Source organism: Heterocephalus glaber, unplaced genomic scaffold (assembly GCF_053883595.1).
Source record: "Heterocephalus glaber isolate CG9 unplaced genomic scaffold, H.glaber_assembly_v1.0 deba00000937, whole genome shotgun sequence".
NCBI classification, from domain to species: domain Eukaryota; kingdom Metazoa; phylum Chordata; class Mammalia; order Rodentia; family Bathyergidae; genus Heterocephalus; species Heterocephalus glaber.
The window spans coordinates 7865744-7878194 of NW_028258173.1; the positions used below are offsets into that span (position 1 = coordinate 7865744).

Genomic DNA, 12451 nt, shown 5'->3' on the forward strand with positions numbered 1-12451 from the left:
TGAATTAAACTTTTTACCCTTGTGTAGCAAGTCTATTTTTAGTAATGGTTTCTGTCTAGAAGTTAATTTGATCAGAGATCTATGTAGTTTCGCTGGCATTGTTTAGGTTACTATTTTTGTTTAGTATCTTCTACTTTTTTAGCTTTAATGTTTGTTTTTGACTTTTGATCCATGATTTTTCTGTCTCCTCTAAACCTGGTTACTTACATTCATTTAAAAAGTATGATATTCTTGGTCTTTTAACTCAAAAATCAAATTCATTCTCAGTTATTGTGGCTAGTGGCCTGTTTGAATTAATTTCCACTACCTTTTACATACTTTTTGTCTGATTGTTTTGTGTCTGTTTTTCTTCTTTCAGAATATTTTAAGTTTTAAAAAATTTATTATTATTCCACTTTTCCCACCTATTTGGGAACTATTTACTCTATTCCTATTTTATTTCAGAGTTATTCTAATTGTTTTATGAGGCTACTTGACTTGATAAGCTTTACAGTTAATAAATACTTTTCCATTCCTTTTGCATCATATAATGATGTATTAATTCTGATTCCCTCCCAAATTATTTGCTACTATTTTTTTTTTTTTTTGCAGTATTGAGGATTGAACCCAGGATTTTTGTAGTGAACTGTCTCCCTAGTCCTTTAAAAAAATCTTTTTCAAATTTATTCTGAGACAAAGTCTCACTAAATTTCTGAGTTGCCCAGGCAAGGCTAGAATTTGCACCACTCCTGCCTCAGCCTCCCAGAATGCTGAGATTACAGATGTGCACTACCAATGGCTGGTTTATAATTTTTTTAAAAGTTCTGTAATCACACACTTATCCATATTTTTTAGGATTCTTGTCATCAGCACTCCAACTGCATAGATGTGGCAAGCAGGAGGCCCTGTCATTGTGGCTCCTTAGGCGGTGATGGTGGACACTGGTGTGTGATTCTTCAGTGACAGTGAGGGCTTCATAGAGCATCCTCGGACCTCACTGTCCACTCTGCCTCTGAGACTTCATCCGTCACTTCTTACAGTTCTGTGGATCTGTTTTCTTGTAATATGTTTGTTTTTCATATTAGTGTAGCATTGGTGTCATCTGATGATTGGAGAAGTGTTCGTTTCTCTTCTGTTCTCTGAAAGTATTAATATAGACTTAGAGTATCCTTTCAAGAAATGTTTGAAGAACTTGTCATGGCGCACATGTAGTTTGTGGAAAGTTTTGAAATTATGCATTTTACTTCCTTAATAGAGATAGGACTATTCAATTTACCTGTTCCTTTTTGAGTCACCTTTGATAATTTGTGTCTTTCAAGAAATGTGTCCATTTAATCTAAGGTACTGACTATCCTGTTGTCCTTTTAATGTCTGTAGGATCTAGAGTGATGTCTCCTGATCCCATTGTTGGTAATGTCTGTTTTCTTTTACTCCCTTATTACTCTAACCGGAGGCTGACCTTCGTTGTGATCCAACATTTCTCTTTCTTTCCCTCTTTCCTTCCTTCCTTCTCCCACTCCCTCCCTCCCTCTCCCCCCTATTTCTCCCTCTCCCTTTTCCTTTCTGTGGCACTAGAAATTGAACCCAAGGCCTTCACACTGAGTTACACTCTCAGCCCTTTATTTTAATATTTAATTTTATATTTTGAGACACTAAGTTGATGTGCTGCCTGGTCTGGGTTTGAACTTGAGATCTTTCTACCTTAGCCCCTCAGAGTGCTGAGATTATAGGAGTACACCACCAAACTGGCTTTATGACATTCATTTTTATGTATTTTTTTCCATTTTATTGATTTGTGCTCTTATCTGTACTATTTCTCTCCTTTTCCTCTCCTTTCTTTGGGCTTATATTACTTTTCATTTTATAATTTCTCAAAGTCTTGTTAATTGATGTGAGATATTGCTTATTTTCTAAGATAGGTATATACTGTTGTAAATTTCCCTGAAGCATTGTTGTAGCTGGTTCTTCAAAATTTTAATATTATGTGTTCTTAATTTTGATTCAGTTCAAAAATATTTTCTAATCTCCCACTTATTTCCTCTTTGACTCATTACAGATGTATTGTTTAATTTCAGATATTTGTTAATTAGCCAGATATATTTCTGTGACTTATTTCTACTTTAATTCATCTGTATTTAGAGAATATACTTTGTGCAGCTTAAGTCTTTCCAAATGTACTTTTTTGGCACAGAATTCAGTCTATTCTCTTGGATGTTCCATATGCACTTGAAAAGAATATATATATACCCCTAAATATGTTGTAGGTTGTAGTATTTCATAAATGCCCATTAGAATAAGTTGGTTAATACTGTTTATATCTTCTATGTTCTTACTGATTTTTCTCACTTAATGTAGTACTGAGATGGGGGTGTTGAAGTTCCATCTATATTTGCATATTTATTTATTTATTTTCAGCTCTGGTTATTGCTTTTTGTATTTTGAAGTTCTGCTGTTAGGTACATATATCCTTAAGATGATTGTGTCATCTTCATGAATTGATCCTTAATCATTAAACAATGGCCTCTTTAAATTTGTTAATCCTTCCTGCTCTGAAGTCAGCTTTTAAAACTTTTAATAGAGCCACTGTGGCTTTCTTTAATGCCTGCATAGTTTGTATGAGTGCTTCATTTTCCATCAGTTTACTTGTAACTTGCTATGTGTTAATATTTAAAGCATATTTATTATAGACAGAATGTAGTTGGATTTTTAAAAAAAATTTATTCCATCTGATAATCACTGCCTTTTTGTTGGTTTGTTTTAATTATTTACATTTAATATTATGATTGATATGGTTTGATTTAAATCTCCTACATTGATGAATATTTTGTATTTGTCCCATATTTTCTTTCTGCCTCATTCATGATTAATTAATTTTGTCTACATTATTGGATTATTTGTTATTCTTTTTTAAAAGTCTTAATTGTTGCCCAGAATTTTTAACAGACATCTTTAATATCTGATAGTTTCTCAAATAATGTTATGCTAATTCATGTGTAGTGTAAGATCTTTGTATTTTCTATTTTTCACTCTTATGCTTTGTGCTATTCATGGCATTCGTTCTACTTTTATGTACATTATAAACCCCCAAATATCTTTTTTTTCTTAAGCTCAATTATTTTTAGAATGTCTAAAAATGAGAAGATATATTTTTTATATTTATTTTCATTTTAGCCACTTTGGGACCTTTTATTTATTGTGTAGAGTCAAGTTTCTTTTTGGTGTCATGTTCCCTTTGCCATAAGAACTTCTTGCAAGAATAACGTTGCGTTCTTGAAGTGCTGCTAGCTAATTATTTTCAGATTCTATGTGTCATAGAAAATATTTTCTTCTTGGTTTTTGAATATTATTTTCACTTGGACTCACTAGAATTGTGTATATCTGCGACCATTTGATATGTTCCTTTAACTCATATATGTGGTGTGATCAAAAAGGTAAATTCTTTTAATTTAAAAAAATTATTACAGGACCGGGGATTTAGCTCAGTGGTTCCGGTGCCTGCCTTGCAAGCTCAAGGACCCGAGTTTGATCCCCAGTACCAAAAAAAAAAAAAAAATCACAGTAAAAGACACATTGCCATTAGTTCCTGTTCAAAGTATCCCCCCTTGCTTTGAACACACCTATTTCATTGCTCTTGTCACTTTCTGAAGCATTTCTGGAAGTCTTCTTTCATGAGTATCTTAAATTGAAGTACTATGGCCGCTTCCATGTCCTAAACTGATTCAAAACATTTGCCTTTCATGATCATTTTCACTTTGGAAAAGAGCAAGAAGTTACACAGTGCCAGATCTGATGAATTAGATGAGGATATACCATAATGTTTTTATGAGCCTGCCTTTCTATTGGATGGTGCTGAGCACAGCATTCACTCTCATTTTTTTTATCACACTTTATAAAGACACTTAGTAAAGAGAACTTCCAGAAGTGCTTCAGCAAATGGCCAGAATGATGGAATAAGTGTGTTCAAAGCAAGAGGAAGTACAGTGATACCTCAGTTGTCAAACTCAATTAATTCCAAATTCATATTTGAACACTGAAAAGTTCAAGAATTGAACGTATTTTTCCCCATAAGAAATAATGGAAAACCAAATAATTGGTTCTGAGGCCAAAAAGTCATACCTATAAATTTACTTTTCCAGGACTTTAACAAATTTCACAATGATATTTTTCTTTCTTTTTTTTTTTTTGGTGCTGGGGATCGAACTCGGGTCCTTGCGCTTGCAAGGCAGGTGGCGGAACCACTGATCTAAATCCCGGGCCCTACAAATTTCACCATGATTTTTTTCTTTAACTCCACCATGGTTCTCATAGTTTTCCTCTTAGCTTTACTGCTGGTATCACTAACTTTCTTTGGAGTCACGATTATGACATTTTATGCAAATAGAGCACAAAGGAAAAGCACAATGACAAACGTTTGAGCCACTAGCACAAGTATTATATGATGTCTAGGTGAGAGTGTTGCTTAGAATGAAGTGCCACCCCTTGTGTCTGCCATTGTATTTTGAGACAGGTTAATGGCAATGTGTCTGTCTTAATCACTTTCTCTTCAAAGAGACACAGCACTGGACACACACAACTCTAAGGAGGAAAGGTTTATGTTGGCTCACAGTTTGTAGAGGTTTCAGTCCATAATGTGCTGGCTCCAAGGCAGGGAGGCATGTCAGAGAAACAGCCCATGATACCAGGGAAGCAGAGAGAGATCAAGAGAGGAGGGAGGAAGACAGACCCTTCCAGGCCAAGCCCCCGTGACCCACCTCCTCTGACGCAACTTTACCTAACATCACATTTAGCCGTAAACTCATCAGTGGACTAATCCACTGATTATTATCAGGCCCCTGTGATCCTAAACCTCCTAAACGCCCAATCTATTATCACATGAGGATTTGGTAGGATATCTAGATATAAATCATAACAATGTCATTTATGGTAATTATTTTTAAAAAATTTAAACATTTACCAAGTGTATGGATCATACTTCATATTCTAATCCAGGATTTTCTTGTCAACACACACACACACACACACACACACACTCTCTCTTTTATGAGTTTCAGTTTGTACAACTTCTGTTGACTCATACTTTGCTGTGTTGAGTGTACTGATGGTGTTATCGAGGGAAATCTTTATCTTTGATATTATCTTTTTTTATTTGCAGAACTCTGGATGGACTCTATTAGTTTATCTCAGCTGAAATTCTCTGTTCATTCGTACATGTTTTCTACCTTCCCACTAGATCCTTTATCATTTTAATTATGGTTATTTTTAGTCAAAGTTTACAAAATTTCAGTTAGATAAGAGAAATAAATTCAAGAAATCTATTGCCCAACATAGTGACTGGGGTTAATAACAATTATATTGAAAATTACTAAGAGAGTACATTTTAGGGCTTCTTGTCACAAAAAATAAACAGGTGAGCCAATCCATAGCTTGATTTAGCCATTCCACAGTGTAAACATATTTCAAAACATCATGTTGTGTGTGATAAATAGACGCATTTTTGTCAATTAAAAATAAAATTTAAAAATGATTGTTTTGAAGTATGTGTCAAATAGTTCTAATTCGAGGGATATGGGAGTCTTGATTGTCTTGGTTGTTTTATCTCTTTAATATTTTCTGTTTTCTTGCCTTTTTGTGTCTTAAACTTTTTGATTGAATTCAGACATCATATTTAGAGTAGACTAGCATTAGGTAAATATTTATGCCTAGAAATGGGCATTCTTCTTGCTTCAGGTCATTTGTGTAGAAGGTAGAATCATTCTCTTTACAGGCACAGCTGGGTTGAGGTTTCCTTGTTGCTATGGTCACCTTCTGGGGACCACAAGCATCAAAGTCTTCTAGTAGTGAGCTACGACTTTAGGATGGTGATGGGGTGCTGGAGGATGTTTAGCTTGTGCTCTACCCTCTGTTCTCATCAGTCCTGAATGCCATCCTCTGTGCTTTGTTCTCCCCCAGCAGTAGACTGCGGTTGACTGTTCTCTCGTGCAGGCTTGTGGAGGTGGCAGAAAGGTTGTCTGTTGGCTTGTTCTACTTCAGTCCCAGGGAGGCTCTGTGTACTCAGATCCAGTGCAGACTTTTCAGCACTATGGCCCTTTTTGTCCTCTTATGGTAGCTGAACTGTCTTGCATTCAAAGTTGGTCTTGGTCTTAACGTCTGAGCAAACTTGAATCCAAGACAGTGCCAGTTCCTCCCGCAGCATTGGAGAACTTTTCTTTTATCTTTCCTCAACTACACTGTGTCTTTGCCTGTGGGAAAAAGGCTTTGCTCTGCCTCCCCAAGTCATTCATGGCTTTTACTTTGTAGGAGACAAGAGTCCAGGGAAAGTAGATAGGGCTGTGGTGGCTGCTCAGCCTGGTGGGCAAAGGGTTTGCAGTCCCTTCCCTCTTGGCATAAGGCTTCTGCTTTATCGGAGGGAAGGATCTGGGAAATGGGTGAGTTTTATGCCTCCCTGGCACCTGCCAGCCTATCACTTGCTCCATGTGTGCAATGATGGCAGCTCTCCACGTCCTGCTGTGGCTCACTCTGCTGCAGTATTCGGAAGGTAGTCACAGGAAGCCGCCTATGAGTAGATGGAAGCCTTGTTAGTTGATCAGATGCTTCCAGCTATTTCAGACTGGCATGCTACCTGAAGCCGGACCTTCACAATTCCTTAACATTGCTGACTCTCCTTACTTCTTGGGCTCCAGTATCTTTTCTGCCTATGCTGTGCCACAAGGGAGATTATACAAATGTACATTTCTTCTCTCCTTGGAGGGACTTGTGCCTTTTAAAATTTCAGGTTACTTAATTGCCTTATGACTTCAGCTCTGATAAATTCAAGAAAAACTCTGATTCTGCCACTTATTCAACTTTTTCCCACTGTTAGGATGAGAGTAATTTCTCCTCTCTCTTTTCTCTCTCCCTCTCCTCTCTCTCTCTCTCATAGCTTTCTACAAACTAAGAAGTGGAAGTACCAAGAACTTTCTCAAGGCACCAAACCCTCCCATCCAGGATGGTGTCACATTCCACACAGAGCTTCCTAGGTATAAAAAGTGTAACTTACAGAACATTTTTGAAAGCTGTCAGCTATTATCTTCTGAATACTATCTTTCTCCCATTTCTTTTTATCATCAGAGTTCTGACAAGGTAATTCCTGGGGAACTTTGTCTGTGGGCCACTCTGTTCCTTGGAGATTTCTGAGAGTTCTGTGAAGCATGTTGAACTAGAGTGCCCCAACAGGACTGGCATTGGTTTCTGCCATGCTCTACCAAGCTGGGACAACTGTAAATTTAATTTTTCTCTGAAAGTCTTTTGGACTATAGGCACCTAGAATTTTGACCACTAACCCATGTGATTAGTTTATAGTTTCAAAATGTCAAGCCAGTTCATTTTTCTCTTTTCACCTAATGCCAAGATGGAGTGAGACCCGGAAGTTTCCTCCCTCCTCCCATATGGTGGATGTAGGCATGTGTGCTCTTCCTGAGTGATGAACACTCTTTGTGGTCTCAGCATGATACAAAGTTCTATCAGATTGAGGGTTTTTCTCCTGTCTCCTCTGCCTCAGACAAGCATCAGAACAGAAACCCTCCTCTTCCACATTCTAATAGAAACTTGGGTAAAAATTTTCTTCGGCAGCTTCTGCTTTCATTTTTTGAGGAAGTTCTTGGATTTCTTCTCCTTGTACTATCCATGTATTTCAAAATAGGTATTTTTAAAAATAACTTTATTATCAAACACACACACACATACAAAAATTAAAACCATTCAAAGAAGAACAATGCAAGGGAAAAAAACTATAATAATATTCAAATACAGTAGAACTCAATCAAAACAAAACTGAAAAGCACTTAAACATTTTTCCATGTAACTTAAAAAAGCATCTCAAGCACCAACAAGACACCAGAGGATGTGATTTGCTTCAGAAAGGTCCCCAAAACCAACACTGAATAAATAGTGATCTGGAAAGAAAATTCCAGTCAGCTAGCAGACTCCACATAAACCAAACTTCTCCCTAACCCTAAATTTCGATACAGTCATAGGACACGTGATGGAAACCCAATCCGAGAAATATGTTATTAGGCCATTTCATCCGTGTGTATTCTTAGTTACACTTTCAGTTTCTCACACTAGAGAAACTATTCGGCATTTACACGTGCATGTCCTATTTACTTCGCTTAAGAGGATGGCCTCAACAAAATAGACATTTTTAAAATTTTTACCCGAATCATTGTAGTTGTTTGAAAAGGAAGGCCTTTCAAAGCATGGAGTTCACCGTACTGCTGGAACGGAAGCCTGTGTGTTCGTGATTTGCGGTGTGGAATGTGTGCTGACCACACATATTACTCATCTCTGTCATCCCAGCCCTGGGTAGGGGAGCCGAGTTTCAGGCAGTGACTGGAAGAGAGGGGTGCACTCTTTTCTGTCACATACTAGATGGGCTGGGCTGTGTTTATCAGCAGAGGGTCTTTCAATCGCCTACCCTGACTGTTTGCATCATATATGAATTTGGATGTGAAATGGAGGAAGGTGGAATGTGTCAGGGCTTATGGAAGACATCTGGAGCCACTGGGAATGTTGTTAAGAGTAAGAAGCATCCCTGACTAACAATTTATTGAGCATCTTCTATGTACCAGACACTGCTGGTCCCCAAGGGTAGAGCAGGCACTGGAGACAGACAAAATCCACATTAGGGCTAATGAAAGTTCCCATTCCTGTGGCCCCTGAATTAGGTAATCACCTTTGCATGAGTAGGAAATTTTAATCTGTGCTATCACCTGTCTAAGGGTAACCTTATTTATGTTTGTCTGATAAACGGGATTACTGAAGCTTAAGTGGAGATAAGGAAATTGCCTGGGATCACACAATGATGGGAGGAGCCAAGATGGCCGGGGAAGTCTGTTTTCCCTCACTGTGGGGTCTGTGAAGGGAGGAAGCACTGGTGGGCCAATCTAATTTTTTCTTATTATAGCGTTTCATTGGCCTAGACCTGATTCTCATGGGCCAGGTAGGTTTGCTGCCAGACTTCTTGAAGATGCCGTTTAGCATGTGGCAATCTGGCCATGCCAACATTGATGAGTAATGATGACGCATGGGACCTACAACTAAGCATTTTGTTTGGTTGACGAGAAGTAGGAATATAGCAACAAATTTTAATCATTTGCCAAGACCTAAACTTTTTTTTACATGTTTCCCTCTAGAACAGTTTTTTTCACATTTGCAGAATATTGTGTCAATAGTACAGAGTGTTCTCTTCTTCCCACTGATTTCTCTGCTGTTAATGTCTTAATTAGTACAACACATTTGTCACAATTAATGAACCAATATTAACTAATTATTATTAACTAAAGTCCACATTTCATTCATATTTTCTTAGTCCTTTCCTAGTGTCCTTTTTTTCTCTTTTTTAGTTCAGGATCTGATCCAGGATATCACTTAGGGTCATATTTTTTTAAGTCTTCCACTTACAACGCACAGCACATGGTTCTTGTTTCTGCTGACCTTGGCAGATTAGGAGAAAGACCATAAGTTGCTTTGTGGAATGATCTTGAATTGGGTGTGTCCCGGTTTTCCTCACAATTAGCTTGGGGTGATATGTTTTGGGAAGGAAGACCATGGGTTAAGTGTCCCCACCACATCACGTCCAGCGTGCACACAGGGAGCTCTGCTGGTGTTGTCTACTGAGAAAGCACTCTTTTCCTTGTCTTTCTATACTCAGCTCTTTGAAAGCCACCAGGTGCAGCCTGTGCTTACAGAGTGGGGAGTTATTCTCTACTCCTCATAGGTGGAGTAGATGCATTGACTCTTTGAATTCTTCAGCATGGGAAGAATTGTCTCCCGCCCACCACCACCATTATTTACATCTTCCGGACAGACTGACAGCAAAGCCAACTGTTCATCGCCCATCTGCCCCCTCTCACCAATTGAATGCCCTTACTGCCACCATTCCTTGTTCCCTGGGGATGCAGCTTGGGACGGGTGCTTGGGAGGAGAGCCTGAGGGATGTGATTGCCGATGGAAATGGCCAATATTGAGTTTGTAGGGTTTCAAAGCCACCTCCCTGTCTCTTCTCTCTAGAGAAGTCTAGATGGGTCACAGATGTGGAATAGGGACGGAGTCAGAGAGACTTGAAGACTCCCAGGTCATGTGTCCCGGTATAGGGCAAAGAGAAATAGCATCCAGGGCGCTGGCAGCAGAGCATGAGCTCACATATGATCTCTGTGCTGTGGGAACAATCGTGGTGCTGATAGCCTCCAAGGCTGACTATTTTCTCCTTGCTGTGACAACGGTTTTCTCTGTAATTTTAAGTGAGTCCTGGGCAGTGAGCAAGGAGGAGGATGCAGATTAGGAGCCCATGGCATAGAGAAGCTGCTGCCTGCCCGAGGTCACCAGTCACTGCTGTATGGACATCCAGCCAAGTGTCCCTTCCCTTCCTCCACAGCCCATCTACCCACTTCTTGTCAGTCTGGTGGAAAGAGCCCAGTTGTTTATTACACAAAAAGCAGCAACATTGAAGTTGGGAAATTGCCGTCGAGTCCAAGCCTTTAAAGAACATGCCCAACAAACCAATCCACTTAAAATGCAAATTCCACTGACACTAATAAGCAATATATATACACATGCATTTACACATGCAAATGAGCAGTGAGTGCAGGACTTTCTTCCATGGCAGTCTGTGCATGATAACTATGTTCCAGACACTTCATCGGCGAGGAGCCAGAAGGCTGTCTCACTTGTCCTCACCAGCCTCAGTCCTCCTGAGGCACTCACCAGACTGTGGTGGCACACCTAGTCCCCCAAAAGCCAAAGTATGACCCAAGTTCAAGGCTCCCCACAGCTGTGTGATGGGCTGTAAGTCACTCCCCACCTGCACCCCAGCCTCTGGTGCCTGCCCTTCTCTGCCTGTTGAAACCTCCCTCAACCTTCCCAGTGCAGTAAGGTCATCCAGAAAGTCCTTACTCATTTCCAGAGCCCAGATCCAGCCTCAGAGTGCGTGAGCTCTTTGTCATCCCTGACTCATCTTCAGCATTGAACCTGCAGTTGCCAAAGCAGATCCTCCCTTTCCAGAAGAGCTCCAAGTTCCCAGTGTCTTTTCTTTAGAGTGCTCCAGATTCCTAGAAGGCAGATGATGTTTTGGGATTGTACCATTGGTGTCTGCAGCCAGTGACAAGCAGCTCTTTGGAAGAAGGTGCAAAAGCCTGACGATGCTTGGGCAGCCCAGGTACTCAGCCAGCAGCAGCAGGAGAAGGCCTATGCATCCGCTGATCTTTCATATCAGGAGTCCCCTCCTCTTGCTAGCAAACTGCTTTATTTATTTGTTCATTAGTTCTGACCATTTCAAGTGGAAATCTTTCAGATGATTTTTGACACATTCGGCTGCCTTCCTAAATGATACCCATCTCTATGGTTCTCAGGTTAAGCATTGCTGTCAGTGATCTGCACAGCACTGAGGATCTTCTTGGGACCAGTAGAGTTCCAGCTCTCTGGCCTCTACACTTGAGGATCCCATGAGGTCTTTTTTTTTTAATGTCCCCCAAGGGAGTTCCTAGAGGTGCTGCAATGCCAGGCCAATTCATGGAGTTGACAGAACAAGCTCTTGTTCCATCGCCCTGCTCCAAAAAGCCATTTCATGTACTGTCCTCAGACAGAGGAGGTATCAGGTACTAAACTAATAAGGACAGAGACTGCACTTGATCTTAGCATAAAGTGTTTTGTAGCCAACACTTCCCTAGAGCTTTTGGGAAAAGGGGATGAGAAAGGCAGCATAAGAGCATGTAATTACTTCATTTGTAGCCAGAGTTATATCCATCAATATATTGGAAGTTATCACTTGATGATGGTTCACAGGCTGTTTTGCATATCAAGAAATCTTTTTCTGTCATGTGGATTGAAAGAGTCAGCATGGTATTTCATCATACAACATGCCACAGGTTGCTGAACTTCTGTCCCACTAGATTGTTTCTCAGTTGTTCCTTGGCTATAAATAGTGCTCTGAGCAGTTTGGGAGGCTGAGATAGGAAGATCTCAAGTTTGAGCCCAGCCTGGGCAACTTAGTGACTAACAAGACCCTGTCTCAAACAACAAACAACAAACAAACAACCATAAAAGGGGCGGGGATATAGCTCATTGCGAAGGTCTGGGATTCAATCCCCAGTACTGCAGTAATGCTGATGGTGTACTGATAAATGTCCTTCACATACATCTATAAACTCTTTTAATTACTCAGGAACTTTTTGTGGTGTGGACCTGTTGGTCAAAGGGCACACTTATGAATGTGTTTAGACTGATTTCAAATTACCCTCTGGCACACTTGTACTGATTTGTGGGTCCACTAGTGGTGTCTGAGGTTCCAGTATCTAAAAGCTAACACCCTACCCATCTGGCCCCATGCAGAGTGTGGCAGGAGTGGACCTGAAGCTCCAGACACACAGCAGACTCCCAATAAATATCGGTGGCTTATTGAGTGAGAGCGCCTTCCCCCAGCCCCAGCCCACCTCCTGGC

General features: G+C 39.9%; 1 pseudogene; it reads right to left on the reverse strand.

Annotated features, from left to right (window-relative positions):
- Positions 1-11483: 11483 nt before the first annotated feature.
- Positions 11484-11662, reverse strand: LOC147828763 (U2 spliceosomal RNA; annotated as a pseudogene).
- Positions 11663-12451: the final 789 nt, after the last annotated feature.